General features: G+C 33.2%; 1 pseudogene; it reads left to right on the top strand.

The window, feature by feature from the left end:
- The first annotated feature begins 1,568 nt into the window (after positions 1–1,568).
- On the top strand, positions 1,569–8,014 carry LOC141288786 (GTPase IMAP family member 8-like; annotated as a pseudogene).
- The last annotated feature ends 1,531 nt before the right edge of the window (positions 8,015–9,545 follow it).

Raw genomic sequence — 9,545 nt, 5'->3', positions numbered from 1 at the left:
ACATATAAAAAGTTAAACTGAGGAATTGTAGCATTTGAAGAAAAAAATTGACAATTTTACATTTGATGTCTGGTCTCAAAGTTGGGACTGGGGCAACAAAAGGCTGAAAGTAAGTGTTTCTAAAAAAAGAAACAGCTGGAGGAACTTTTAGCAACTAATTGTTAATTGGGAACAGTCAGTAACATGAGTGTGGGTATAAAAAGAGTATCTTAGGGAAGCAGAGTATTTAAGAAGTAAAGATGGGCAGAGGTTCACCAGTCCGCAAAATAATTTTAATAATCCTCAGAGTAAACCTATGAAGGCTTTGCATGTCTCTACGTCTGCAGTACATCATCATAATAATATCATAAGATTAAAAGAATCTCTTTATGCAAGGACAGTGGCAAAATCTTTTAAAACATTTTGGGTGAGAATCAAAAAATGTTTGTCAGGATTGGCTATATAAGTTGTTTTTCCCCCTCTACATATTTCATTCAGTGTTTACCAAAATTGTGCCTCTTGTATTCTTCAGACACAACTGCATTATCTAGACTTAATAGCAAAATTGCTTAGACATTTTAATGTCTGGAAAATGTATTAACTAAATAAATAAAGTGTTGTTGTTTGCTGACTCTCAGCTCAGTTTGTCTCTTTAGCAACAGATAAACACAGTTTTATGTGCTGTGTCAGAATGTAACCAACAATGCATCAGTACATGTTAAAAATGTTAACACAAAGTGGGCCAGATATCAGCTATAATCTGAATAAATGTTGTAAATCTGTGTCCATCTGTGTATGTAAACAATAATTTAAGCATTATCTTTTAATTTAAATACATCCCAGTGAAATAACCTACAATAATGTGGTTAAAATGTATAATACAGAATTTTAGCAGACATTGTACGACCTCAAATCTCGAAATAAGATGGAAAAGCACAATTAGTCTTTTAATAATGTGGTCTGGATAGGAAATAAACTGTTTGTGTTCCAGTCCACGGTTTTTTATTACTGTATCTGTATAGTACAAATGCTTTTGTGTTAGTATTTATATTGTTTTGCATGTTCTATAGCGCTGTATTAATTAAGTTAGAAAATATAAATAGTTTAACATGCGCTCTCCTGTGGTGGATTTAGTGTATGCATTTATGTCAGTGTAAATCTTACTTTCGTTTTCGAAAACATCGAGGAGTTGGTGGTAAAATGACGCATATTTTGGGTAAGGTGTTAAACCACACATATTTGACACAAATCAAAATATAATTTTACACCGATAAAATGTTTATTTTTACTGCTGTCTTAAAATTTACTTTTTTAAAGAAATTAATACTCTAGACTCCTGCTGCTGTGTGCTTGCATGTGCAAAATTAAAGTAGCCTATGGGATATCTTATTATTTTGAGTTGCCAAGTATTACCTGACTGGATTGAGATTTTAATCACAGGAGTTAAACACACGCGACTACGGTATTTATAGCTTTGAATACAGGCTCCATATAAGGGTATCCTCTTCTGACAAGCGCATGTATTTCTCTTCTCGCTTTTTTCTCCCCTAGTCAGATTTCTTCTTTTATTTTGAACCTCGGGGGCTGAAATGGCGCAAAATCCGCGTGAGTATCAAATTACAACGAATGAACATGTTTATTTGAAAAGAAAAAAAAACTGTCTTGTTGAGCTAGCTAGTTTAAACGATCGTTTCCGTTAGTTCCATAACATTGCCCCAGGCAGGACATTTCCTCTGGCCTGAATCTGGCCCATATCAACAACTAAAGTATGGCCCAGATAAGTATTTGTTCGCCGGCCCCAAACTCGTCCACGTCTTTTTAGCCAGAACCGAACCCAAAATGAGTCAAATCCTGAAAAGAAGCGGCTGATATATAGATTTTATACAGGCACGGCGTAAAGATTTTTAAACGCGAAAAACTAAATCTTATGCGATTTCAAACGAGATTTGTGGCACCTCAGATTCAATTTCAACCACTCCAACCCCCCCAAACCCTTAACCAAACCATTCGATTCGCACGATCAGCTGTAAACATTCACTGCTAAATTCAAGTTTTGCGCGTTGTCTGCATGGCGCCGAGCTAGATATACGCGCTCAGTGCTTTTAGCCTATATTCAGTGTTTTCAACCAAATAAAAAATGTTTCAGTCTTAAAAATAAATTACTAACAAAAGATCTGCAAATTTTTAATTAGTTTACATGATAATGACTACTAAAATTAACCTGCAGGGAACGTTCTCTCTAAAACTTCAAAATAACCTGAATGGGACGTTCTAGGGACAGACTCTAGTCAGTAAGGATAATAATGCAGATATTAATATTGATTGGTTTTATTGATCCATGTATTTATTTATTTATTTAAATTTATAGAAAGCAAGGGAGACCAAAGTCCATTTGAAATTTGTCCCAACAGTAAGTGAAACAAAACAAACTATGTTTGACAAAGCATATTAATATCTTGCATTTTATGTGAAACACAGCAAATGTTGTAAACCATAAATAATTAAACCAGACTTAATTTTTGCATGTTAATTCTAAAAAAATCTAAAAATTCAGAAACTGTTGTTTGTTTGTTTGTTTGTTTGATTCAATAAAATATAATGGAAATTGTAAAACTCCATTTGACATGGTCGGTGTATGTATTGTGTGTTTCAGTGAGTGATCTGAGGATTGTTCTGGTGGGGAAGAACGCATCTGAAAACAACAGAGTTGGAAACTTAATTTTAAATAAAAAAGTGTTTGGAAAGAAAACACCACAACCTGATGTAGAGACGTTCAGTGAAAGAGTGAAGAGGAGACACATCACAGTCATCAACACAACTCACCTGCTCAATCCAGTACTCAAACCACAAACAATAACACATAATGTGTCCAAGTTGTCTCCTCCAGAACCTGATGTGATCATACTGGTGCTGCAGCACAATGATTTTACTGAGAAGAATAGAGAGATATTACCTTCAGTGTTGAATTGCTTTGGTGAACCGGCAATGAAGCACACAATGATTCTGACTACTGATGATGAAACACACAGCACTAAACAGACATCTGAAGAAAACAAATTTATTCAGCAAATATCTGCAGAATGTGGAGGAGGACAACTTCAACTTCAAAAAACACAACGCTCTCAAATACTTCAAAAAGTGGATGAAATAATCAGTCAAGGTGCAGTTAAAAAGAAACATGTCTCATCAGTGCTTCAAGAGGACATCAGTCTTCTACAATTACTACCAACTGCTGTAAAGAATGTTTTCATATTAATTATTCAAATAAGATTCAAATTAATGATGAACATGTTTATATTTCTATTTGACTTTCAGGTGGACAGTAAATTATATTTACCAAAAGTTTCTGACTTTTAATGTCAAAGCTGAAATGTGCCAGTTTTACATAATGGTCCGTCATTAATAGGTAACAAACTAAGCAAGAAGTAATGCAGGACAGTGAGTAGAACTACATTATCACTTCGCTTACTACTATTAGCTCATTTTAATTTGAAAACAAACTAATAATTTGTTCCCTATTAGATAAACAGTAAGTAAATGAGAGTAGTTTTATTAAATAAATGTTACTGTAATTTAAATTATAAAAATTATTATAATTTTTTTTATAATTTAAAAACTATAATTTATAATTAGAACATTAATGCATCTGATTTTACTTATCACTAGACATCACAACTCTTTTAAAACTTAAAAGATCTTTCACTTCAGTTAATATTGTTTTTCACTTTAGTTATTCTTGTATCCATATTAGTTAATAGTGAAATGTTATTATGGTGCTATTAATTTGTCCTTTTTTATCTCCTACATGGTTACATTATCTGACATTCTAAAGTGCAACCCAATGTTCTAAATGCTTATCATCATAACCTCGACATGTTTTGAACATATTCACTAAATCCAGTCAGTCTTAATCAGTGTTTCATGTTATATTCATCACATCTGATACTAATGGGTGATGTTATTTTCAGAGAGCCAAAGGCGACAAAGTCCATATGGAGATCGTCCTAACAGTAAGTCTATTATAGTTATATTATAACTCCAGACTTTTATTTATTTATTTATTTATTTTAAATATTGTGAAGTTGTGGTTCTTTCTGCTGAAATATATATTTGTTGTTGTTTTGTACTCTGTAACTTCTTAATAATGTAAACAATGTGAAATCCTGTTGCAAATTAATTAAATTATTCTAAATGAATCAAAGCCAAGGCTTTTATCCATTTACATTTCTTAATTTAAATGGCTATAAAACCAGAATATTAAATATTTTGTGTGATTCTGTTTTTGCATGTGTTTATGTGTGTTTCAGTGAGTGATCTGAGGATTATTCTTTTGGGGAAGAATGTATCAGAAAACAGCAGAGTCAGAAACTCCATCCTGGGAATAGATGTGTGTGAGAGTGATGCATTTATACAGCAGCACAATGTGACCGTAATTGGTGGAACAGTGAAGGACAGACACGTAACAATCATTAACACTCTTCATCTGCTGGATCTAAACATCTCAAATCATCAGATTGAACAGACAGTGAGAGAGTGTGTGGAGATGTCTGCTCCAGGACCTCATGCGTTCATAGTCATACTGCAGTATAAAGACTTCACTCAGGAGGACATGAGAAGAGTGACATTTGTACTGAAAAAATTCAGTGAAGAAGCAATTAAACGCACCATTGTTCTCATGACTGATAAAGGGACAACGTCACAAATGCATACTGTTACTTATCAGTTTATAAAGGAGTGTGGAGGAGGACATATTGAGTTTGAAAAAGAAAACCCAGAATGGCAATCTGACATATTCAAGAGGGTTGATAAAATAATTCAGGAAAGCCAAAAAAAAAATATCTTATATGTGATATATATGAAGATGTTGAAGGAACATCAGGGGATGAAGAGCAGAGCAGATCTGATGGTTCAGTCAGATCAGAAGAAAAAAACAAAGAGTGTTCTTATTACAAAGATGATTGAAAACCCGAACAGAGCAAGAGAAGTGAAGAAAGTCTAAGCACGTTTTCAGAATTTTTCTTATTATTATGTTAATGAGATAACATAACTATACAAAACTACACTGCGAATCATTCTCATTGAATAAAGTGTACATTTTCATATTCTCAAATGTGCTTGTTGTTTAAGAAAGTCTAATATCTTTGATATGTTTTTCAGTGCCATCAAATTTCTCTGGAAAACAGAAGCTGAATCTGTAATGTAATGTAAAGTCTCGATGTCCAAACTTTTACGAGGGAAAACTATAAACAAATCACATCAGAGAGAGAGCAGTAAATAGTGTGTGAAGAAAGAGGAGAAGGTTCATGGTCGTCAGATCAGTCTGGTGGAGCTTCCAGCTCTCAATCGGCTCTCAGAGGAGGAAGTGATGCATCAGACTCTCCGCTGTGTGTCTCTCTTTGATCCTGGAGTTCATGCTTTCCTCATCATTATTCCTGCTGATCTACTTACTGATGAAGACAAAGCAGAAGTAGAGAAGATCCAGAAGAACTTTTACTCCAGAGAGCATTTAAATAGTAATTGATAAATAGTAATGTTTATCAATGACACTGTTAAAGAACCACAGACAAACTTCATTAAGTTCAGCACAGAATGTCAGAGATTAATCAGTCGTTGTGGAGGTCGATACCGTGTGATGGGTTTAAAAGAGCATGAAGACTCACAACAGATCCCAGAACTACTGGATTATATAGAAAACATGGAGACTGAACCATATTCACAACAGATCTATCTTAAAGATCTAGAGAACAGAGTCAGACATCAAACAGAAGAGAAATATGAAGAAAAACTGAAGAAAATGGAGAGTAAAATCAAACATTTGAATCAGCAGATTCAGTCAGGAGGTGAGTGTATCTTTTATGCTTATGCATCTTCATCAGAAAGTGGAAATAGTTCTCTCACAATTTTGCAGAAAGATTTATCTGATTTACAGTTGAATCAATCTTTTGAGTAAGCTCTTTTCCATTAACTTGTCAAAGTGGTTAGCAAAACAGTAGCATGATGCTTTAACTAACGAAAAATCAAGAACTAATCACAATAACGGGAGTTAAGTTAAAAGCGACAGTTCACCCAAAAATGAAAATATGCTGTTAATTTACTTACCCTCAGGCCATCCAAGATGCATAAGAATCAAAAAAGGAATTCTAATAAAGTGAAATGATCTTTTGGTCTTTGCATGAAGTTTCCTAATGATGTATGCACAAACAGAGCTGTGTTGTAAAATATTTCATGTAATCTGGATTGCAGAGTAAATTCCAAAAAGTAAGAGTATATTTAATTAGTTATTTCAAAGGGACAATGGACAGTCCAAAATGCCCCAGATTAAGCTAGAACTAAATTCCATCTGCTGTCCCTATTTAACAAAAACATCAGAATAATACCATGTACAATACCGTGTTTAAAAGATAAGGAGTATACTACACCACATTGAAACTACAATCCAAATTTCTGCAAGACATCCCCTATAAATATTACAAAACATCACCCTTCAATTATAAACTTTTCAAAACTCAAAGTTATGTAACAATTTCAATACACTTAAATGCCTAATGGTCACAGACATGATTCAACTTAAATTGTGCTAAGGTAGGACACTGTCTAATATTAATTGGTGAATTATTATCAGTTATTGGCAGCTCTTAAATCTGATTGACCAAAATCAGTAACTCTACAATTCACTGCACAATCACCTCTTGCCAAAGCTCTATTTTGTCTGAAATTTTTAGTACAAGAAAAAATAAATTCTTTCAAGGGTGAATGTGCAAAATTATTAACAATTTTAAACATTAAACAACACTTGCAAAAGCACAAAAGCAAAAACAACAACAACAACAAAAAAAAAACTTATTGATAATTATGATATTCTTGTCAAATACTTTTAAAGCATATTTATACAAAGTATATAAAGGTCTAAGAGTGGATTTTTCTGTCCAAGACCTTTTTATAAAAGTAAAATTTCTAACTTGAGGGGTCTCTGCATGGACTTCTAAGTGTGTAACTCCAAGACCAATCACATCAAATAATAATTTATTAATTTTTGTTTTATTTTGTAACATCGAGTTGAGCGATTCATTGAGTAATAATTGAGCAGTGACTTTCTGGATCTTTGATGCTGATCTAGACATGGAGCTGTATAATACCTAAGTAAAAGAGCATACTAACCAGATTTAATTCCATCATACAATGACATAAACTGTCATTGACAGTTAAAAGAGGTTTAGATATTGAAGTTTTATTGAAAATAAAAGTTTGGTTTAGTTTGACTTGAAAAATAGCTTTTCTCTGGCTGCTGTATATCTGTTTATAAGACATAACTGTTTTGGTCAAACAAAATAAAGACATTGTATAATGTATAAACATTCCATTGTCTTTAATGTGTTTTTCAGTGTCAGCAAATTTCTCTGAAAAACAGCTAAATCTGGTGTTGTGTGGAAATGATACCCTTACAGTCTCTGTGTCAAAACTCTTACGAGGGGAGAAGATTAAACCATCACATGAAGAAGCAATCAGGTCAGAGAGCGTCTGGAGAAAAGTGGAGCTTCATGATCATCAGATCAATCGGGTGGAGCTTCCAGCTCTCAGTCGACTCTCAGAGGAGGAAGTGATGCGTCAGACTCTCCGCTGTGTGTCTCTCTGTGATCCTGGAGTTCATGCTTTCATCATCATTCCTTCTGTTGGTCCTTTCACTGATGAAGACAAAGCAGAAGTAGAGAAAATTAAAATAATATTTGACTCCAGAGAGCACTTCATATCGCTATTCGCAACAGATCTCACTGACGAAGGATTTGCAACAAAGTTTGTTGGATCAAACGCAGATTCAAAGAGGTTAATCAGTCTCTGTGGGGGTCAATACAGACTGATGGGGTTAAAAGGACCTGAAAACTCAAGACAGATCCCAGATCTACTGGATTATATAGAGAACATGAAGACTGAACCATATTCACCTCATATGTATGTGAAAGCTCAAGAGAACAGAGTCAGACAGGAGGTTGAAGAACAACATAAGAAAGAAGAATGGAGACCAAAATCAAAGAGTTAGAGCAGAAAATTCAGTCAGATGGTGAGTGGATTTTTTTGTTCTGTGAATTATATATATATACTGTATATATATTGTCTAGAATAGCTAATTCTTATGAAGATTGTTGAACATTTCAAAACTTTATCTAGGGGCTATCAAGGCTATAAATTCCATAGTTAAAAGATACAACAGAAGCAAACCAAAGACACTGTAGAAAAACCATGTTCTTCCTTAGCTGATTACCATTTCACTTCAATGAACTCACATATTGTATAGTGAGGAAATGAGTTCCACTGTGATGGACCATATTGGACATCTGTTGATTTACATCTCATGCTAATTTTAACATCTAGAGGTCAAAATTAATGCAACCATGCAAGTGCATTAATTGATATGGTCACACACACAAACATTTCTTAAGATACTTACGCTTTCTATGTAACAATGATATGTGACCCTGGACCACAAAACCAGTCATGTTTGCATACCTGTGCAATAGCCAACAATACAGTGTATGGGTCAAAATTATAGATTTTAGTTTTATGCCAAAAATCATTAGGATATTAAGTAAAGATCATGTTCCATGAAGGTATTTTGTAAATTCCCTACCGTAAATATATCAAAACTTAATTTTTGATTAGTAATGGACAGTGCTAAGAACTTAATTTGGAGAACTTTAAAGGCGATTTTCTCAATATTTTGCACCCTCAGATTCCAGCCTTATTCAAATTTCAGATGATGTATAGATCTCAGTTTCCAAAAAAAAAAAAAAAAAAAAAAAAATGCCCCTTGTGACTGGTTTTGTGGTCCAGGGTCATATATAACAATAACATTCAATGACCAGTGCTTTATTTTTGTGTCAAACGTCTGCTTAAATTTGAGCAAACCACTACTTACTATCTCTTACAATCACTTTCACAATCATATTTCTAAATAAAAGAGACTAGAAGTATTGTGATTTCCAAATTAGATCTAGGGATTAAACATATTTAAGTGTTAAGTATGTTCTTTTGTCGATATGCTAATCGTAAACAAGTAGGATACAAACAACTACAATCATTGCTGTAGTAGAATTATAAAAAATTTTGGTATATTTTAACAAAGTTTTAGCATTTCGCTAATATAACCTATTTGTTCTAAATCAAATCTTACCTGTACTCTCCGCCATTTTATGTTCACCTTGACATTTATAAATCGAAAGTAAAAAGGTGGTTGTCTTGACGATGAAACAACAGGCATAAAGCGCCCCTCTGTGGATAAACGAAATAGTACAAATGAAAACAAGTTCACTTCCTTTATTTACAGTGAATTTATTTTAATTTTTATAAAAAATATTTTTAAATACATTTGATATTACATTTTTATTGTATATTTTTATAGTTTTTGTGCTCTGTTTAAATTTGTATTATTATTTTATATTTCGCAGAGTATTTATTTGAAGGTTTTTATTTATTATTTAACATTATTTTAGAGTTTTGTTTCATTATTGCTCTGTTACATTGTTACATCTCCAGGTGGCGCTCAACGTCAATGTCAGTTACATATACAGAAA

Source organism: Garra rufa, chromosome 1, assembly GCF_049309525.1.
Source record: "Garra rufa chromosome 1, GarRuf1.0, whole genome shotgun sequence".
Classification (NCBI taxonomy): domain Eukaryota; kingdom Metazoa; phylum Chordata; class Actinopteri; order Cypriniformes; family Cyprinidae; genus Garra; species Garra rufa.
The sequence above is the reverse complement of the archived record's forward strand: the minus strand, read 5'-3'. Positions and strand labels throughout refer to the sequence as shown.